Consider the following 22,131-nt stretch of genomic DNA (forward strand, 5'->3'; position numbering starts at 1 on the left):
TTTTACCATAGAAAGCAAGTTCGCCCTTATTCTTGCAGCGATGGCACAGGAGAGCACCTGAGCAGCCAAGAAAGCAGAGGCCTCTCTTTGGATCTGGTAACAAGGCAACACCCACCCGGATACGTCACTGGTGTGTCCCTCTCCTGTCTCTTATTTGGTGATGTCTGTTCCGTTATAACCAGAACTGAATGTGGGAGACAGAACGCTCAGCGTTATCACAAAGTGAGCAACCGTGGGCCACTGGGAGCGAATGGATTATTTCAAGCTTCCTGTGCTACATTTTCTTGTGAGATGTTGAAAACAGTTCTATGTTTTATCACATCTGTACAGACAAAATTCCAATAAGGAGGGGTGTCAGGCAAGGCGACACGATCTCGCCAATGCTCTTCACCGCCTGTTTACAGGAGGTATTCCGAGTCCTGAACTGGGAACAGTTGGGGATAAGAGTTAGTGTAGAATACCTAAATAATGTGTGATTCGCAGATGACATTGCCTTGCTGAGTCACTCAGGAGGTGAACTGCAAATCACGATCAATGAGTTAGACAGGGAGTGCATAATGGTGGAAATTAGACCGCTGAGAAATAGGCTGGGAAATAGACAGTCTGATTTGCTTCGTGTAATCGGGCATATGAAGCGTGCGCTGCTTCGGTGTTCCCTGCACCATGGTGGACGCCCGGAAGATTAGTGCCCGAAATTCCGCCAAAGTGGTGCGATGGCACCAAGAAAAGCAGAATCGTCGTCGGGGTCAGCTCGGTTGTTCTCGATAGGAGCACGAGACAAACAGTCGGCATCACTGTGCTTCCTACCAGACTTATAGACGATGGTGACATCGAATTCCTGAAGTCAAAGGCTCCAGCGTGCAAGCCGTCCCGAGGAATCTTTCAGGTTCGCCAGCCAACGCAGCGAGTGGTGGTCGCTGACGACCCTGAAATGGCGGCCATATAGGTATGGGCGAAATTTTGTTACTGCCCACACAATGGCCAGGCATTCTTTTTCGGTGGTGGAATAGTTCGCCTCAGATCGTGACAAGGTGCGGCTCGCGTATGCGATTAGGCGTTCGAGACCATCCTGCCACTGTACAAAGACCGCACCAAGGCCGATGTTGCTGGCATCTGTGTGTAGTTCAGTGTCGGCTGACTCGTCGAAGTGTCCAAGGATTAGCATACATTGGAGACGAATGCGGAGGTCTTCAAAGCCTTGCTGTTGCTCCAGGCCCCAGAAGAATGGTTCGGAATCTTTCGTGAGTCGCGTGAGGGGCTCAGCGATCTGGGAGAAGTTCTGCACAAAACGCCGATAATAGGCGCAGAGACCCAGAAAGCGGCGCACGCTGCGCTTATCGGTGGGCACAGGAAAAGCAGCCACGACAGCATTATTATTGCGGTCTGGGCTAACCCCTTTAGCGCTCACGATGTGGCCCAAAAACTTCAACTCTTCGAAAGCGAAGTGACACTTTTGGGGCTTCAGGGAAAGACTGGCCGACCGAATTGCTTTGAACACAGCGCGCAGGCGTCTCAGGTGCTCTTCGAACGTGTCAGAAAAGATGGCAACGTCATCCAAGTACACGAGACGGGACTGCCAAATATTTGAGATCGGCAAGAACGGTGTCCATCCTCTGGAAGGTTGCAGGAGCTGAGCACAGGCCGAAAGGGAGCACCCGGAATTCGTACAGACCGTCCGGTGTAATAAAAGCGGTCTTTTCCCGGTCGCGTTCGTCCACCTCGATTTGCCAATAGCCGCTTCGTAAATCTAGCGATGAGAAGTACTTGGCGTGGCGCAGCCGGTCCAGGGAGTCATCAATACGCGGGAGAGGATAAACATCCTTTTCAGTGACTTTGTTTAAACGTCTGTAATCAACGCAGAACCGTAGGGTTCCATCTTTCTTTGCCACTAGAACAACAGGTGACGCCCACGGGCTCGTCGACGGCTGTATCACGTCGTCCTTGACCATTTCTTGAACTTGGCGGCGAATGACATCGCGCTCCTTCGAAGAGATGCGGTAGGGCGGCTGACATAACGGCCGTTGGTTGGCGTCAACTATAATTCGGTGCTTTGTGAGCGGTGTCTGCCTAACCTTGGAGGTCGAGGCAAAGCAGTCGCAGGAAGACTGGATAACGCTTTCCAAGCAGCGTTTCTGGTTAGTTGGGAGGTTTGGGTTCACGTCATTGTTTATGGGAGTGGTCGGTTCCTCCACTGATGCCGGGGCTCCGGACAAAGCGTGCTGTCCCGCGAATTCGCTGAGTTCCTCGAAATACGCAATAGCTGTTCTGCCAGGCAAACACTGAGGTTCACAACCAATATTGGTCACCAAGAGTTCGGTTCGGCCCTTGTTCAGTTCAACAATTCCTCAAGCAACACAGACTTGCCAACCAAGGAGCAGCGACATGTTGGTTTCAGCGATGCCACGAATTTTGGTGCTGTTATCGCACTCTAGAGTAAAAAACATGCTGGATCTTGATGGGATCAAAACGTGGTTGTCACAGACGCATAACTTAGCCTTGCGTGGCTCGGTATCGTCGTCGACAGGACCTTGGGTGGAAAACGACACGATTAGCTCCTGGAGGTTGATAACGGCACCGTAATCTTGAAGGAAATCCAAACCGAGTATGAGGTCTTTGGAGCACTCGGGTAACACAGCAAAGCAACCAGGGAAAGTAATGCCGCGGATCTGGATTCGCGAAGTGCAGACACCGATCGGAGTTACCACGTGGCCACCAGCTGTCCGGATCTGCGGCCCAGACCAAGGGGTCAGAACCTTCCTCAAGACCGTGACTATAACCATCTGCTCATTACCCAAAAATCGGCGCCGGTATCCACGAGTGCGGTAACGTTGTGGTTGTCGGCGGTTACCGGAATTTCGGCGGAGGCCAGTCGGTCGCAGCGCATCGTCGAGGTCGTCGGGTCAGGTCGTCGTCGGTCGGAGCGTCGCGGCGAATCGTCGGGTGGAGGCTCTTGACTCGGTCCAGTAGCGGCAGCCCTACCCCTGGAGGACGCCGTCTTCAGTTTTCCCGACGTGGGGGCGTACCTCTGACCTCGCCAGAGGATGACGGGCGGCCGGGCGAAGAGAACCGCCTTGGGGATGGCGATCGGGACTGGGGTCGCTGCGAGGTGGAAGATTGCACGTTATCAGCCAAGTACTCTTCGATATCCCGTGGTCTTTCACCGTAGCGTGGTCGAGGTGCGTCAGGTGAAAAACCCCTTAAACCCATCCTGCGGTAGGGGCAATGGCGGAGGATGTGGCCGGGCTCTCCGTAGTGGTAACAGAGCGGCCGATAGTTTGGCGTACGCCAAACGTGCGCTTTGCTCACGGGAGGCCTGAACTCCTGCGGCACGGAGGGTGCTGTTGCGATTGGCTCCTGCAGGTATTGCACAGGAGCGATGGGAGAAAAGGCTCGCATCGCTGGCCCGGGACTTCGTAGCGCCTCGCTGTACGTCATAACGGAGGGCGCCGGGTGTGGAGCTGGGGGTGGCTGCACAACTCGTCGGATTTCTTCGCGGACCACATCCGTAAAGGCAGCGACGCTGACCTGTGGAGCTTCAAAGCAAAGTTTCGCCAGTTCCTCACGCACAAGGCTTTTTACAAACTCTCGAAGGTCCTCGGGGGGCAGCGATGTAGGCGTGTACTGGGACTGGGAAGCGGCTGATACAGTAGCCTGACGTCCGTAGTGGGCGCCCTGTTCCTGTAAAGAGCGCTCGATACCCATTGCCTCCTTGGTGAATTCGGAGACTGTTCGTGGCGGGTCACGGACCAGTCCGGCAAACAGCTGCTCTTTTACGCCACGCATTAAGTGGCGTACCTTCTGGGCTTCGGGCATAGCAGGGTCGGCTGATTGAACAGCCGGGTCATGTCCTCGATGAACATCGCGACGCCCTCGTTCGGCTGCTGTGATCTTGAGCGCAGGGCGATTTCAGCTTTCTCTTTTCTTTCGCTGCTGGTAAATGTCGCTAGCAGCTCTCGACGAGAAGCCTCCCAGGTGGTAAAGGATGCTTCGTGGTTCTCAAACCACGTTTTGGCCGAGTCCTGCAGCGCAAAGTAGACGTTGCGCAGCTTGCGCTCGCCGTCCCACTCATCGAAACCCGCCACTCGGTCAAAGCTGGCCAACCAGTCTTCGACGTCCTCGAACCTGTCCCCGTGGAACGGTGGCGGCGATCGAGGTGCGTCAAGGACAAATGGCGGTGCATTCCCGGAGTGCTGACTTGTCTGGCTAGCCGCGGTGGATGTCATGGCCCTTATCGGCGCTGTCAGTTGGCCGAACTCGGATTGTAGGCCTCGCAGGCGGCGGCTCGCCTTGTGGTCTGGTGTTGTAGCCACGCGTTGAGAGCTGACGTCAAAGGTGTCCTCGAAGTCAGCGTACATGGGCCGTCACCCAGCACCTCCACCAAATTAGTCACTGAGAAACGGTTGACGTAAGCAGGGCTGGTTTACTTGCTTTAATTAGACGCGCAAGACGTTGGAACGCGCAAGGCAGAAGGCAGCACGAGAGATAAAGACGAAGCATCTAGCCCCGAAATGACTCAAGGCTTGCCAACTGCCAGGAAATGCAGTTTAGCCGTATGGCGCCACTAGAGTAGTTAGCAGCGTAGCAATATACAAAGCGAAAGATGCCGGCGTTCACTGTGTTCATTGGCGTTGACAACGTTCTAGACGCCGATGGCTTTGAGGAAAGGAAGGGCGCATGACTGGCTCCCTTGATATGCGGACGCCTCATTCGTGCTTTGATACATGTGGCGGTAGTGAGAGAGAGATGTGGCCTTAATGCATTAGCGCTGACAGCGTTGTGGCTGACATGCGGCACTAATATAATAGACTGCTGTGTCTGCCGTTCTCGCTCAAGAAAATTGAGATTGTGATACCCTTATAACGTCTTTCATATTACCGGGTCTTCGTAGTAGTTCACAAAGAAAATTTACGAATTTTTAGGCCTAACTCTACTGGCTTCTATATTGTAAGCTTGACAACATGTGGCTCAAGCGTTGTTTCCTGGAATTTTATTTCCCAATTATATGTGTCGCCGAAGGAGTATCAGATTTAGTAAAACGTATTACAATAATGTGGTTTACTGCTGAGAGGCCTAAAATATGAATACCTCATACTGCATGCTCTAGCACGTCATCGCGTCTGCAAAGCCATTAACATATATAACGACTTCGTCTCATCTGCTCCCGTTCCGCCACCGAACCATGTCACTGTTTCTCTGCCCCATGTCTTGGTATGACCTGTTCGCTCAATTTTTAAAGCGTTAGTGGCGATTGTTTCCTCATTTATTCTAAGCGTGATACGCCTTCACGCCAAAAAATTGCGCTTCCTAGGAATGAGCGAGCTGCGCGTTTCTTGGCATGCTTGACAGCCTTTAGCTCCCCCCCCCCCCCCCCCCCAACCGGCCCCTAATACCTATTCCAGTTGATATCATCAAGGCGTCATAAATGGGTGTCGCAGTTCACGACTCCCAGAACGAGTGTTGGGATCTCGCTCAAGATGGGCAAAACATATGACACATTTTTCGTAGTTGCGTAGTGTGAATTAGAATAGAATCAGAAATGCAGCACATTGGGGAGTGAAAGACAGTGGACCCAGTATTGGAATAGAATCATAATTGGATTAAATTCGTAAATAATGCAATTTATGTGCATCAGTGTAATTTATCACCCCTACATTTTTAAATACTGAAACGACATCTGTTGCTTGTGCCCCGGTTTTCCCGGCTACATTTGGAACAGAATCATCATTGGAATAAATGCGTAAATAGTGCAATTTCTCTGCATGAGTGTAATTTATCGCCCCTGAATTTTTTAAATACAGAAAAGAATTCTGTTGCTTGCGTCCCAATTTTCCCGGCTACATCTTTCAGCTCCCAATTGCTTTCAATGATAAGTGTTTGCATCCTTGCACCAGACCTGACTGACATGATTATCACAGTGCACATTGTACTTCATGACAAATACTGCTGCCCCTAAAGCTTTAAAAGCCCACGCTAAACACGTAACTGTCTAGGAAGGGTGACAGGTTGTTGACTACAACCACCTGAGATCCGGAACAGGAAGTATTAGTATAAAAAAGAAGATAGCCTTACTAGTATACGGAAGAAGCTTGACTTATGATGCAATGGAATGCTTTTCTACAACAGTTGAACCCAGCGTTCCTCTGATGTATGAGCAACGTAAGAAACAGAAGCTGTATGCTGTATGCTAAGACATAGTGCCTCCTGTGAACAGTTCCGTTGTTGAGGTGTTGCGATTGTTTTCCGCAACTGGTCAGTTCACGATTGCCCGCGTCGAGTCCTTCGGTAGGGTTTTACTCCAGCCGACGTTAGTGATTATATCAGCTAGCCCAAGTAATAAACTAAAAACGCATGTGCTTACAACTGCACCAACCCACTCTTCGGGGCCTATGGTAATAAAAAAGATACGAAATTACCACAGTGTTAACCGCGATAGTCTGAAGTATGCTTCGATACTCTCTGAATTTTTCGCAAGGTGATTGTATAGTGAAGTTAGGCCTGATATTCTCCAGCAGAATCGGTCATTTGGATGTGGCAACCCGCCCCTAGTCTTGATTAGCCGGCTTCCTCCGAGGAGTTTCATCCTTCATTGTTAATTGATTAGAGTACAAGAAAAAACGTTGGACACATATGCTGCGCTTATGAGTTCACGCGATAGCGTACACCATTTGGGGCGTCATTTTATTATTAGATTATAAGATTCTTAATAGAGCGACGATATACACCGATACTTCGCATCACCAAACATTGGCTGGTAATTCTTTTTCATTTTTTTATTTATTTCACCAATTACACACTCTAAATGTTCTTATTTCGCATCGCCAAGCATTGGCGTTTCATTCTAAGCATTTTGAAGCCTTTAAAATGAATGTTAAACTTGGTTTCATGAAAGGCACCGGCGCAGTATCCGTCTCGCCTATATTAAGGGAAGGGATAAAGGAGGGACTGAGAGAAGAAAGGAAGAGGTGCGGTAATGGAGAGATCCAAAATAATTTCAACCACCTGGGGATCTTTAACGTGCATAGACATTGCCCAGCACACGTGCGCCCCTTGCGTTTCGCCTCCATCGAAATGTGGCCGCCGTGGTCGAGTTCGAACCCGGGAACTCCGGATCAGTAGCCGGGCGCCCTAACCACTGAGCCATCACGGCGGGACCAATTGAACCCCCATTTTTCCAGCTTTTTTGTTCATTTCTTTATTAATCAATTATTTACATCACACCAGTCAATTATCAATCACTACAACCAACAATTAACATGCAACAATTTTTACTGAGCTTTCGATTATTTCCGACACGCGTTGCCCACTGTTACTACGCCGATGGCTTTTCGACCGAACGAACTGTGTACGCTATCGGCTAATAGAAAAGTAGACGTAAATTCAGCGAATTACAAAATTCAGTGAATTCACTGATTTCAGTGATCAGCCTACTGAATTCAGTGAACAAAATTCAGTGAATTAAGCCCACAGGTGCACACTTTTTTTCGGAATAAATAGAACGGCAGCACCTTCCTTTTTCGCGTAAAATGCATGAAGGAAGGTGATGATGATTATGGATTTTTATGGCGCAAGGGCAGCTATGGCTAACAAGCGCCATGTCACAAGGTATTTTTTCTTTTTCTCAAGGTGGGGTAAAAGACCCATTTCCCAAGCATTTCACCCTTAAATAAGCCGAGCACCAGACCAGGGGAAAGCTTGTACCCATTGTATCACCGGTGGGTACCCGGCGGCACTGCGGATCGAACCCCGCACGTCCCGCATACGGCATGAAGGAAGGAAATATGAAGTCGAGAATTATTGTGTGATCCTTGAGAGATATTCGGTGGTCCCTTCGCACAAGTTGCTTATACTATTTTTTTTCTCTTGCAGCACCGGCTATTTGGATTCGGCATCATTGAACAGTGCTGCTTTGGCGGCTTTTTCGTCCTGAACTAGGGGTGCGTGCCTGAGCCCCTCCTGAAGTTGCGGCCGAGTAAGTGTCCATACTTCAATGTGATCTGTCCAGGCAGAATCCTTTGTTACCTTTGCTAAATTCTTCCCCAATGGTCGCGAAAACAGTGATGATTTTAAGTCAGCTTATGCTCTGCAGACTTGTTTTTGGGCACTAAGGACAAAATCAGAGAGCTTTGCTAAACTTGCAAAGTGCTGGTGGTTTAGCATTCCTAAGCGCGAAATATTCCGCGAAAGCTGCATTCGCAGGCGGGCACCACTGCCTGAGGGTGCGACTGAGCTGTCCAATGATCCAGGGAGCCAGTTATGTAGTACCTCTCATTCCCTCATAGCCTGAGTCGTTTGGGGACGTTAAACACTAAACAACCATTCCTTTCCTCAAAAATCATCGTCCTCTATAACGTTGCCAATGCGCCAATGAACTCGTTGAACGCCGACGGCCTATTCCATACTTCTTAGCTGCAAGACCATCACAGTATGCTCAGTTTATCTCAGATCACATCTTAAACTCACACTTTAGACCATAACTGATAGCACGAGATTTTAGTGCACACTTTCGTCAATGAGGAAGCGGGGGCAGTAGAGGTCAAGTCATGGAATATTTTACTTTATGCTTCCTATATACACGTAAACATTGATACCGTCCTTCAAGTTCATGCAAAATGAGTTTCCCGGATGTATGTTTTTGATCACAGAGTCTTTATCCATCTTTATCACCGTGTTCCTTTATCACAGAGTGTGTTTATCTATCAAGCATCAATCGTTCACTGAGCAAATCTGCTGCCCATACGACACCTCAGCTGGGTGACCGTTAAAACCGAAGGTGCCGTTGTTTCATGGCTCGACTGACAAGTGTCCATTATCCTTTGACCGGTGCAAATTCTGTACGGTTAAAACGAAATCACAAAGGCAACGTCGGAGTGCCCACGAGACGGTCGGCAATCCGCCAGCTGCTAGCGTGTCGTCTTGAACGGCTTGAGCTATACGTGTCACGTCGGGTCGCGGTGTGAGTTCCATTTGTGGCCGCGTAAGCGGGTAAGGGTTGAGGGGCTCTTCTAAGGGGTGCGCTATATGCGAAAACCTTGTGTTCTTTCTTGGCGTTTGCCGACGCGCGATCTTACGTTCTGCGCATGCGCACCATCGGAGTTTATTGCCAAACATCCGGCTCAACCTCCGGCATAATTTCAACGCTTTTCGAACGGCGGATTTTGCATCCAAACATCTTAGAATACAACCAAAATAGTAACTCTCATCCTGAGGGCAATATTTAATCATTTTCGCGCAGGTAATTGTTGGTTAAACAGGATAAAAAGGAGATTGAAAAATTGATTGTTTTGGAGAGAAACTTGTGGCGGACTGGGTAGCAGTGTTGTAGGCGTACGTAACATAGGGTAGAATGAGGTCTCAGATCATGTGGTTGGCAGCAATGTACATCGGCAGCATGTCGCCCAGAGTGCAATTAAATCGTCCAGTTAGACCATTTCTTTGCGGATGGTAGGCTGCACAAGTCCGATTAATGATATTGCACTCGTCGAGTAGAGCTTTAACGACGTCAGACAAGACGCGTCCTCCGTCACTGAAGGGTTCACAAGGAGCACCGTGGCGAAGTGTAAAGCGCTGCATAATGAAGGATGCGGTTTCTGCATACTGGGTCAGGTGACCAATGGCAACAATGACCCAGTGGTTGCCAGCAGCGGTGTATGGCAGAGGTCGTAGAAATCGATGCCAACATGGTCGAAGGGGCGAGGAGAACAATGTAGTGGCTGCAACTCTCTAGCAGAGCGATGAGGCAGTTGCTTAAGGCGTTGGCTGCACGGGCAGGAGCGGATGTACTTCAGTATGAATTTATACATGCCTCGCCAGTAGTACCGCAGACGGATGCGAGCGTACGTCTTGATGACTCCCGCGTGGCCGTATTGCGGGTCAGCGTAGAAACAGGTGAAGATTTGGGACTGGAGATGTCGGGGAATGACAAAAGGCCATTTCCGTCCATCTGAATTATAGTGGTGCCGATAGAGTACATCATCGCGAATTGTAAAATGTGAAGCTTGGCGACGAAGGGTGTGGGATGGTGGAGGCTTAGATGGGTCGGAGATAAATTTAAGAAGAGAAGCAATTCACTCATCTTTACGCTGCCCAGAAGGCATGACACAGGTGGTGAGCGAAGGTGCATATGATTCGAGGGCCGAAAGGCTGTCAAACTCGGCCGGTAGCGGGGAGCCGGACAGGGCATCAGCGTACTGATGCTTGCGGCCCGACCGATATACCACACGTTTGTTATATTCTTGGAGACGGAGAGCCTATCGAGCAAGGCTACCAGAGGGGTCTTGTAGTGAAGCAAGCCAACTTAGGGCATGATGCTCAGTGGACGGCCTTAGAGATAAGGTCAAAACTTTTCAAGGACCCAGAGAATAGCCAAGCACTTGAATCCAGACTTCCGTTGGGCGACCACAGCCCCGAGGCCAATGCCACTGGCGTCCGTGTGTACTTCGGTTGGGGCTTGAGGGCCGAAGTGACGCGAGATGGGTGGTGCCGTGAGGAGACTGCGCAGCGCAAGTTGTTATAGACGTCGTCGCAGGCGGGCGACACACTCGAAAAATCCACATTGCTGCCGAGAAGCTGAGTTAAAGAGGCAACAATGGCCGCAAAGTTTCGAATAAAACGCCGAAAATAGGAACAGAGGCCTAGGAAGCTGCGCAGTTCCTTAATGCAAGCAGGTATTGGAAACGCAGTCAAAGCACGATGTTTGGCGATGTTAGGGCGGAGGCCCTCTTTTGACACAACATGGCCTAAAATTGTCAGCTCGTTAGCAGCAAAGCGACACTTTTTTAAGTTCAGTTGAAGGCCAGCGTCCATACGCATGTTAAGACGTGATTCAGCTGGGACAGATGAGTCGCAAAGCCGGGTTGAGAGATCACGGCGTCGTCGAGATAACACAGGGAAGACTTCCTTTTCAGGCCTCCCAGAATGCTGTCTATCATGCGCTCAAAAGTAGCCGGAGTATTACAGAGGCCAAAAGGCATTGCGTTCAATTCATACGGGCAGTCAGGGGTCGCAAATGCGGCTTTAGGGCGATTGTCGGCGGCCATAGGGACCTGCCAGTACCCAGAGTGTAAAGCGAGAGCAGAGAAGAGTTCCGCTCCTTCAAGGCCGTCCAGAGCATCATCAATGCGGAGAAGAGGGTAAAGATCCCTTTGCGTTACCTTATTCAGGCTATGGTAATCAACGCAGAAACGAATATAGCCATCTTTCTTCTTCACGTGGACCAGGGGAGAGGCCCAAGGACTGTGTGAGGCTTGAATCATGCCTCTGTGAGGCATTGTGTGAACTTGGTCTTGACTAACTTGGCGCTCACTGGCGGAGACGCGATGTGGGCGCTGACGCTGAGGGGCGTGGTCACCGGTGTCGATGTGGTGGGCGACAGTCGACGTGCGGGTCAAAGCGGGTTGGTGTGAATCGAATGAGGAACGAAATTGATGAAGGAGCGCGAGAAGTTGAGTGCGTTGAGGTGCAGCAAGAGAGGCGTTGATGGAGGGAAGGAAAACATCTGGAGGCGAAGTGTCGAATGCAGGAACCGGCCAGCTGAGGGCATCTACTGCTAGGGACTGCGAATCGTCAGTTTCATTGCGGTAGAGATTGAAATAAATTATCTGTGCGGTACCGAGACACTCACCGCGACGCACAGCGGACGCATATGTAAACGGATTGGACACGAACAACGGGCTAAGGCCAGCTGAGCGGGTGAGGACGATGTAAGGTGTGGACAGGTACTTGCGGCACAGAAAGAGGGGCGATGGTGTAAAAAGTATGTTGCCGTCGCGAACAAGGTGAGATGTGATGGGGACAATTACGAACGGAAGAACAGGCGGGCATGTTCAGTGTTTTCGGAAATGACAGCTTTGGCAGGGGCAGTAGAAGGGGCATCGGCAGACGAGGAACTGCTGAACGCAAAGAAATCGTTCAGCACGAGCACAATCGATGACTGCCTTATGGCTCGACAGGGATTGCCAGCCCAAGAGTATTTCTTGAGAACAGGTTGGCAAAATGATGAATTCAATCACGTAGAGTGTTTCCTGAATATCGACGTGAGCCGTTCGTCGCTAACAGCGGAATAACCTGCGCGCTTGCAGTGCGCAGCAAGAATCCAGAAAGTGGGTCGTCACTTTTCGCGAGGAGCGACAAAAAGAGGCGGCCATGGCAGACACAGTAGCACCGGTGTCGACTAAGCCAGAACAGAAACAATCTCTATGGAAAGGCGTGCAGATTGGCGGCAGATAATTGAGGCGTTGGACATTTCGCTTATGGCACAGTTCTCGCCTCAGGAACTGCGGCGTGTAGTTTTCATCTTGCGAAAGATTCGGGCACCGGCGCGGGGGAGAAAGGGAGCGGCAACGAGGAAAAGGTGAGCACCGGGTGGAGAAGACATTGTGATCGGGTGAAAGCGGGCGACTCTGTGGCGGCTCGGCTTGCGGTGATTATTCACTCGGAGGAGGCCAGTAACCGGCATCTGGGGAGATTGGCGCATGACGACGGCAAAGCCAGGCCAATGGCCAGGCAGACCGCAAGAGTAGCAAATAGGCCGATTGTCACTAGTACGTCAGGGATTGCCAAATTGTCGAAGCGGTTGCAAAAAAAGCCGTCGTAGCGTGAGAAACTTGAGGCACAGACGCTTGAGGCGGAGTGTAGTTTGGGCGGTAGTGAGGCGGCCATCGCCGTGCGACGGCGGCAGCGTAGGTGAGGGGTGCAGCGACAGGTCGGGCGGCTGTGCTGGTGCGGGAGGAAGGACCGGTGGAAGTGCCTCAGCCCCTTGTTCGCTGATGGCAGTGGCGCGAGGCTATAAACACTTGAGGCCATAACTACTCGGCTATAAACATCAGTCTCGATCTCCTGCGTGCGTTCTGCATTTCCCCGTTTCATTTCATTGTTCCTTTTTGTTTACTTCTTCCGTCCTCATTCATTTTAATTTCGTCCAGGAATTAGTTACCTGAAAAACTCTATGTGCCCCCCAATTCTTGGCCACACCCACTATGTGGGCATGTGCCATAGTATGAGGACAACAACAACAACGCTTGTTTCATGTGCTCACCCGCTCGTATCATGTGAGCCAGTCTTCAGCGTCATGATCGTCAGGACCGCATAAGAGTGCTCCCGAGGGAGCCGGAAAAGAGGACTGGTGAGCCCACCTGCACGGCTTGGTGGTCGGCGGCTTCGAGCATATAAGATATCGCGGGTTATTGGCGCGTCCAGGCTTCTGAGACCACCACTCGGGTAGCAGCATCCCACAGCTTACACGAGATATTAGGAAGCAGGTAGCGTGGTCGGGCCAGAGAAGGGGCAAGGAGGATCGGGGATGAGGTTAAGAAGGGAAAACAAGGAAGACCTCATACAAAGACTGTTTACATACTGTACAGGTAAGAGCAACTGAGAGTGTCTCGCAGTAAAGGGAGCTTCTTAGCGGTCGGGAGTGTCTCAGCAAAGACTCTTTACATATTCTACAGGTGAGAGAAACTGAGTGTCTCGCAGTAAAGGGAGCTTCTTAGCGGTCGGGAGTGTCTTAGCAAAGACTGTTTACATACTCTACAGGGGAGAGCAACAGAGAGTTTCTCGCAGTAAAAGGAGCTTCTTAGCGGTCGGGAGTGTCTCAGTAGCTCGTTAAGTACCCATCGTATTCCCCAGATCCCTGGCTGGGGAATACAGTTCGAATAAGGATGTCCAATCAAACCTGCAGACGATGACACTGATCGTACCGCCCACGGCAGGGACGGTACTGATGTTCTCTCGCAGCTCGGTCGATGGAAAAAGTACAAGACCTGGTCACATTGTTGTAAACACAGCCTCCAGGTGGGTGCGCACGTGGGTCCGGTATGCGCCCATGTAGCCCAGGAATGCACGCACGTGACACAGGAATGCGGGCCCATGTGGGACAGGAATGCCAGGTTGTTTCCCAGTAGGGGTTCAAGAGCTTGCACTTCCTCGTCTGATGACCGGAACGCGGAACCTCTGCTGAAGGCGCAGCTCTCCGTCAATTTTCAACCCCAGCGTGACTGATGAGAACAACCGATGGCATGCTCGACTACGTGGGGACGCCATTGTCGTCGCTGCTTCAGACATTCTTGCAGCCACGATTCTTACAGAAGGATCAATAGGCTTCTCGTTGGTTTTCTGGAAATCCGGGTCGGGGAGTCCGCGTCTTTGATCATTTGGACTGGAAGCCACACCAGGTATAACAGGGTCGGTAGCGTGCGGCTGCGCAGGCCCAGGGCGGTACGAGGATGTTAAACTGAACCTCCACCAAACGTAACGGGGCCTTGGTTTAAGCTCAGGCGGCGGCGAAAGCACGGTGGCGACAGAGTCTCTCGTCTGTTCAGGTCAGCAGGCGCTCGCTCTGTGCGATGGCAGTGTGGCTAGGATGATACCCTTCTTCTTCACAGTATTTACCAGAATTTGGTATGGTGTATTTTGAAACGCTACATCACTGCGCAACTTTGCTGACTCAGTTTTTCCCACTGCAGGGGCTGCAACTGCCTCCCGTCAGCCTCACCTTAGCAGGTACGTGGCCAACTCTGCCAAACTTTGTAAATTCACTCGGGAGGGGCAGCTGTCAGTACATCTCCAGCTGCACTGTAATAACTCTGCCAATGCATTTGTAATGCGTAACAAGTTTCCAGCAACTAGACCTCTAACGTTCTCCTTCTTTTCAGCAGCAACACACATATCCACAGACATATCCATACTTCACTTTGCCGTATCTGGCAAGACCTTCACCACTGATGTCGATTGAAATGATTGGGGCACCTCATGAACACTGTACGTAGGTAGGCTGCTTGTATGGACGGAGGTGGTATGCCCTAAAACCCCAAGGCGCAGATTTCCATGTGTAATAAGTGACACCAATACCGCTCAACTTGGTCAGGCAAACGCGCCGTCAGCATGGGAACCGGGAGCAGCTACACATAAACTATTCCGTAGGAGCTCGACGCACCAAAGAGTGCAACGATGTATTCTCACAAAATGTTGCGTTCGAATTGTCGTGCTTCACTTGTGCAGTGCAAGTGGTGCAAAGTTTATGACGCACAATCCCTGTTGCCTGTGACGTTGTAAGAGCTGCTCTATTTGCAACCTTCGTCCTCTCGCTGTTTTGGTAGTTGTTCCGATGCTTCCATCCTAATCATCGCGACGACGACCTCATGTTGGTCTCACAATGAAAAGGAGTTTTTACGTGTCCTATGGGAGCCGCCCTATCAAAACAGAACAGAAGGCTTTCTGTCGTCGGTACAGTATTCCCCACAGTATTTTCGGATGTGGCGTTGTAGTAAAAGCAAGAATAGTTGCAGTAACAACAGAATTTTTTTTTAGTTCTCGTCACAGTGACCGATGCAGTTCTGTCAAAGAAGGCGGCTTCAAAATAATCTGCGACCGGACGGCGAAACATTTGTCGCCTTTTTGGACCAGCACAGTTACTACCGCGAACATACTCATTGCGAGCTTATAGTTGCATTGAAAGCAAGCTTGGCAGTGTTGATTCCACCGCTATTCAGTTTGATGCAGCAATCACTTAACTCCCTTTGAGCCGCCGTGGTGCTTCACTGCTTGTGGCTCTCGACTACTGATCCGAAGGAAGCGGGTTCTATCCCGGCCCCGGCAGCTGAAATTCGATAGAGGCCGAATTCTAAAGGCCCCTGTGCTCTGCGATGCCAGCGCATGTTGATGAACCCCAGGTGGTCGACATTTTGCGGACCCTTCACTACGGCGTGAAGAGTCGATTTGGGACGTTAAAAACTCGTTTTATGGCTGTGGGACCATAAAACTCGTGATATTTGATTTCTCCTGTGACCAATCATAGAATGGCTTCACATCCTTCTTATGGTAAAATGATTATCCGTATTTGCACTGTAGTCCAGAGGACAGGATGTATAGTGTTCAATATTCCTCCAAACGTGCAACGTTGCCGTAATTTTGTAGCGATAGCTACAGTACTGTAGCATTTTGAGCCGTCCGAGCGGTGGCGCCGCCACACTGTCACGTGGTGCGGAGCAGCTGCTGGCAGCGTAGCGCCGTGGCTGATCACGTGGTTGGTCATGTGACCAATTTCCACTCTGCCAGCTGTAGCTATCTTGTCACTCCAGGTTTAACCATAGCTAAACCATCGCCAATTTTTTATTTTTTATTTATTATCTGATTTATATTTGCTGGCACTTTGTTTTCTTGCATTGTCCACATCCAGAATGGAAATTCAGGCCTCTTCGTGATTAACGGTGTCCCCATCACTCATAGGAAAAACTTTCATGACCACCTCTGCCCATCATGCAGGCCTGGTGCCGCGCATTCGTGGTGATGGCTTTTCGGCATCACATTCAGCACATTGAGCAGGAATAATACATAATATACCAAACAAGGGAAGAGAAATAGAAGGGCGCATCGCTTGACCGCCGAACCTCAGCGCCAGGACTGGTAGGAGTACTCTCAGCAGGGATCTATGAATGTAAAGTATAGAATGCGATTCCGCTTATACGGACATTAACCCATTGTCGTTATCCGAACAACCTCCATCCGTGAACACTGGATCTGGACAACGGAACCGAAGGGAATACCAAATTGCTAGTGCACCGATTTAGCATATGCCCACACTACTCAAATATACCGTCGTGTTTTTTTTTCAGTTCATTTGGGAGATTTTACTGTGTAAAAGCCCGAACATCGTCATTTAATCGAACGTAGAAAATAAGCTATTTCCTATTCTCGCAGCTCTGCCAAGGCTGGCAGGAGGGCATCTACACCACCTGCCGAGAACATGCCTTTCCCTGGTTGCGGTACCAGGGCAACACCCAGCCGGATACGTCACAGGTTGGTTAAACAAAATGACGTCATTGATTCCACAAGGTCCCTGGGCTCCCCTGCAGTATTGCCGGTGTCGGGTACATTGCTATTCAATTCTTGGTACCTTTTACGCGAAGAAAATGCAGCCGCTGAAATGTGAAGCAGCACTGAGGGCGAAAGAGAAAACACCGCGTGTTATCGGAGAGATGAGTCAAATATTTCTTTATAGCCAATGTGAATGAAAGAATGCTTCCCGTTTGCTGTACTGACCCCATTGTTGGGCAAGCCAATTTGGTACCTATGGGATGCGAAGTCGATCCTGCACACATGCCCAGGAGCTACAACTGAGTGGCATGAGTTAATTTATCCAGTTCACGTCATGTGCTTTCGTTTGCTTACGTAATTGCCACGGTGAAAAAATTTCATTCAGACCACATCCAAACAGCCCATCAGCAATTGTGTACACAGGATGCAGGTTCAAGGATGAAAGAAGCATGAAGGGTTTGGAATAAACGTCGGCTGACTGGCTATCGGCCCGATTCAAAACGCACGACAGAATTTTGTGTCGTGCATTACAGTTTTGAGCCGCGAGGAGTTTTTTGTCCTGTGTAGTGTCGTGCGACAGAGGTTCGTATCCTGGGTTCTTTCGCGCGACAAAGGTGTTTGCAGTAATTCTGCCGCACGACACGCATCTTTCCTGTACTTATCTTCATAGCGGTACCAGAACACAAACTTTTGCAGACGTTTACTGAATCCATCGCGCATTTTTTTCATTATCTGATTAATTTCGCATCTGCCGTGACGTTAATCAATCAACAAATTAATCAATTCCTTAATTATTTTTTCTCAGTCGAGTTGTAAATCAGTCTAAATTTCTCAATCAATTTTTCAATCAATCAACTCCTCAGTCAATCAATTTCTCAATCAGTTGAGAACAAATCAATTTCTCAAACAATTTCTCAATATCATCAATTATTTTAGCGAATTAATTTTATCAATTAAAAAGTTAATCAGTTTATTTAGATAGATTGCTCTTTCCAATTTTCTTTTTTTTTCTTAACCGTCCTACCGAATGTGACGCGCCACGGATTCTGCCCTAGAGCCCTTAAACCGCTTTCCCTGGGTCGTCTTCGTGTATGGACCTCATATCGAGCAACCCCGCTTAGTGCAGCTCGAAAAACAGCGTCCGAAATTCTGTCAATATTCTCCAGTGGAAAACGGTTTTTTGGGGCCATTAAAAAGGGAATGTGTTGAGTGCCGCCGCCGACTAGCGACCGACCGAGCAAAGGCACCGGCGACCGCCAGGGTTCCCCCAACCTGTTGTTCTCTGGCTGTTAATGTTCTCTATCCAACGACATTCCCTTATCTCAGCACTACGCCCATGTCCTTCGGAAGGAAATGAACGTCCTCTTTGCTATCCCCTTCACCCAGAGTCTCGGACGACGGAGCTTCCTATTTCGGCACCCGTGCCCAGGGTGGCCATCTGTCCAAGGGTTGGACCATCAGTGGCACCTGTCTCTCCCTTTGCCCTTCGTAGACCTTCAGGGGCAAGCAATTGCGGTACGCGTACATCTCTTCCGTCCTTTCGCGATCGCAGCCAATGTTGTCGCAATAGAACTGGATTGCCCTTACAAGATGTGAATGTCTCTGCTAAAGCCATGCAAGCTGGTGTTCTGGTTAACGGCACGGTACTGGAGTTCAACCGCTTACCCGGTACAGCTCACTGTTCGCTTTGATGGTTTTCTGTTCATCAGCCATGGTATTCTGATGGAGGTGAAATGCTGGACGGGCTGCATATTTGAATTTCGGCGCTCATTTTAGAAGCACGTAAAGCTGGATATGTTCCAAAGGCTTCCATTACGAAGAACCTGGTGGCCCACAGTGGGGCATGAATATAGAAGTTAAGTGACCTCACTTGACTCCGCATCTGTTCAGATGAATTAGGTTAATTAATAATTGCTTGCGTCTCGCGTAACATGAGTGACTTTGTGTGTTAGCTTGGCAACGTTTCGGTAAAATCAGTGTTGTGTGAAATTTTATTACCAATTTAATCTTTTGTGGGAAAGCCGTCCGAGGGCTTAGTGAAATGCCTCACCACATGTACAGTGGCGTGGAATAAAAAAATATTGGCACAACTGACGGATCACCGGAGTGAAATCACTCATCCATCCATTTTTTACGTAACTGTTGCGATATAATCCTCAAATTTGTTGGAAGGATCCATTCGTAGTCTCAGCGACTTCCTGGCGCATAAAACTTTGAAGCATTTAATTAGGACGCAGTGGGCTTCCTAGGAGATGCAAGGGAATGGCTTTTTTACTTTTGCGAAGAGAGGTTAAAGGTGCACTAAAGAGGAAACTGAACCGCAGGAATTCTGTCTACACGTTCCGGGAATTCCTAGAAACTTCGAAATATTGTCCTGTGTGGCGGATTGCCCTAATTAAATCGGATTAAACGTCCCCGCTCCCGCGTTTTTTTTAACTGAACGCGGTAGGGAGGCGGAGACAACCCATGCATATAGTATTTTTAGCCAGTCCAGTGGCGACTTCGCTTTCAGTTTTTAGGTTTCTGTGAACGAACCGTTTCAGTCACAGACAATATAGCCGCGAATTAGGCTAATGGAAACAAAAATACACGTGGACTCTCTTTGATATACTTACCCTGCCTATCGCGTTGAGTTAAAAAATAAAGGCGGCAGCCGGGACGTTTAATCCGATTTTATTAGGGCTATAGGCTGCACAGGACAATCATTAGAAGTTTCTAAGAAAGCCCAGAATGTGTAGATAGAGTTCCCGCGGTAAAAAGACGAGTTCAGATTCCTCTTTAGTGCACCTTTAACTTCGGATTTTCCTGGTTACAGACCACGGCATGGTTTGAATTGTCACTCAACCCGTCACGGCCCAACTTATCGGCATTAGGAATTGAGTATTACCTAGGCAGTAAGCATTCCCGCATGCATCTGTCTTGTCTTTAACACAATTAACCACTAAAGTATTATAGCAGACGGAACAAGTGGCATATGATGAGGCTATAGAGAGCCTAGAGGCTAATCAATTATCAGAGCCCGCTGACTAGTAACAATTTTTCTCCGTAACACTGACACACTTTAGCTTCCACGGATCTTCTGCGGCTCGTTGTAATGCTTGTATGCATGGCCTTTGCGCATGGCCTTTGCAGACAGCAGCAGCGCTTTGAATGTGAGGACGTCCTATCGAGCTGCAGCAGTTGGTCGGCTGCGACGTCCTGTATTAGTCCGGCAATCATGTCCACGCTAAAAGCGGTGAGTATTTTTCATTGGAGCCATCCTAGTGGAAAGTTAAACATTTGCCATTCAGAGTGGAATGAGAAATAGGGGAGGAGGCGAAACAGGAGAGTAAGGGTACAGACGGATTAGCCGCTGAGATGGTGCGAGGGAAAGGAAGGCAAAAATAATGCATATATACTGGGGGTGGAAAATATCTCAACTCGCCGGCGATCGCTCTTCTCCATAGAAGAGAAGGTCTGAGTGTCTCAAAGGCTACGCAATATCTGAGACGTTTTCCCTTGCATGTCAGGAAGAGGTGCACAAGGCAAAACGACTATGGTAAAGTGCCCGAGTATTCTTTTATATGCTTTAGATATGTTCCTGATGAGTCACTGAGGAGATAACGTAATTTCTACACCGTTGCATTAGTATGAAACAGACTGACTTGACTGAATCGATGATCTTCATTCTAGGAATGGAAATTAAGAGAATAGGAATGGCGTAGAATGCAGTGTGGAGTGGTGTGGGCAGACCTGCTTACTGCTATCCTTCGTGAAGACAGTTCATGAAAAGTTTAATCTCGTCAAGTTATGGGTGAAGCTCAAATGTAATGGCCTCAAACATCGCGGACACATTGTAGTTTTTGAGTCATGAGCCACAGGAAGACGGGAGCGTTCGCAATATTAGATTGCTGCTATGCGTTTACTTTCGTGAACAGTATTAAACCTCATAATGGCGAAGCTTCATGAATCAGTGCTGTGAAATGAGACGGCCACCTATCCGTATCGAGTAAATAAACTTTCGGCATCGCCAAGGTCGATGAATTGAGGTGAACAGTAGCGAAAATTCTAAGAGAAACGGAACTGAACGTGAGTCAAATTGTTTCATCTGCGGACATACATTGCAGTGAATGGCATATAAAGGTTTTATGTTGTACTATCAGCAACAACAGTTAAAACATAAGAAGATATTTTTAGCACCCTTTACATACACTGCGTCCAGTACAGCTGGCCACTATAACTAATTTTTAAGTTAATTTATGCAATCATCAAATTACTCTGGTTCACAAGGTGTGGTGCACTCTGAACAGTGGATGACCAAATGCGTAGTCCAGTGTCACTAGGGTCCTTCAAGATAGAGAACTGCGCATGCGCTGTGCAAGTCGTGCTCACAAGAGACTATCGGAGGATAGACACGCATGCACAGGGCACACACGCCCAGGCAGGTGATGTGGTTATTTATGCTCACTGGCAACAACACAAATTTCTTAAAGAACATAAGGAGAAGCAGCGCAACAAACTCTAGGTAGTGAGAAACCATTACTTTTAAAAGCCTTTATAATATTTGAAGGCTGCGAGCGCTCATATACGCCCTGCTCTGGATAGGTCTGCCACGCTTTAATGCATTGTATATCGGCCTCGCAAGGCCGCCATGCAAGTTGCTCATGTGTCAGTTACTCAAAATCTACTTTGTTCTTTATTAACCTGCTCCTGTCCTGCAATTATAATGTAACTAAACCCGGCTACATGATCACTACGAGCTTTAAACTCCGGTAAGTTTTCGCCGGTGGGCTGTGCTGAGCACGCAGCTTCGCACTAACTGCCTGTGCAGATGTGAAGGACTCTGCGCCAGCTGTAGAGATCAGTGAAGAGGTGCGGTCGAAAGTTGGTTGATTCAATTCTTCGTTGGAATGTGTGTGTGTGTTTCTCTAACTTCACTTTTATGCTATGCAGCAGCGGCACCCCGGCGTCCAAGAAGAGACAACAGGGCCCGGGTGGCTTGTGCCCCTGAAGTGCAGTCGTCATGTGGGTGCCACCTGCTTCCTCGCCGGAAGAAAGCCCGGCCGGAGTAAGATGCATTGCAGACGGCCTTGCACTGTTACATTCGCACTCAGTATTACCTGCAACGCAGCACTAGCATGGTCTGTCGCAGAGCGCTGACGTCATATTAGTCTCGCCAATGTTGTGCGTGGTGCCGCCGCTTTCAGCCGCCTCATATCACAAGCTCGGCAGCGTGCTATTCTCGAGGCTTTTGCTGATTGACTCCTCGTACGTCCCATTCCTCTGCAGTGTTAGAGACGCGTTCGGCCGCCGATTCGTCTTTGTGTGCGGCTGCACACAGGT

General features: G+C 49.3%; 2 long non-coding RNA genes across 2 annotated transcripts in view; both read left to right on the forward strand.

The window, feature by feature from the left end:
* LOC144100510 (uncharacterized) overlaps positions 1-22,131 on the forward strand; it is a 77,215-nt gene that overhangs the window by 29,460 nt on the left and 25,624 nt on the right. The window lies entirely within an intron of this gene.
* LOC144100509 (uncharacterized) lies at positions 41-20,038 on the forward strand. Its single transcript, XR_013307698.1, has 6 exons — positions 41-130; positions 7,867-7,969; positions 14,460-14,496; positions 16,693-16,791; positions 18,196-18,324; positions 19,942-20,038. It is a non-coding gene; the product is annotated as an uncharacterized LOC144100509 (long non-coding RNA).

This window comes from Amblyomma americanum, chromosome 8 (genome assembly GCF_052857255.1).
Source record: "Amblyomma americanum isolate KBUSLIRL-KWMA chromosome 8, ASM5285725v1, whole genome shotgun sequence".
NCBI classification, from domain to species: domain Eukaryota; kingdom Metazoa; phylum Arthropoda; class Arachnida; order Ixodida; family Ixodidae; genus Amblyomma; species Amblyomma americanum.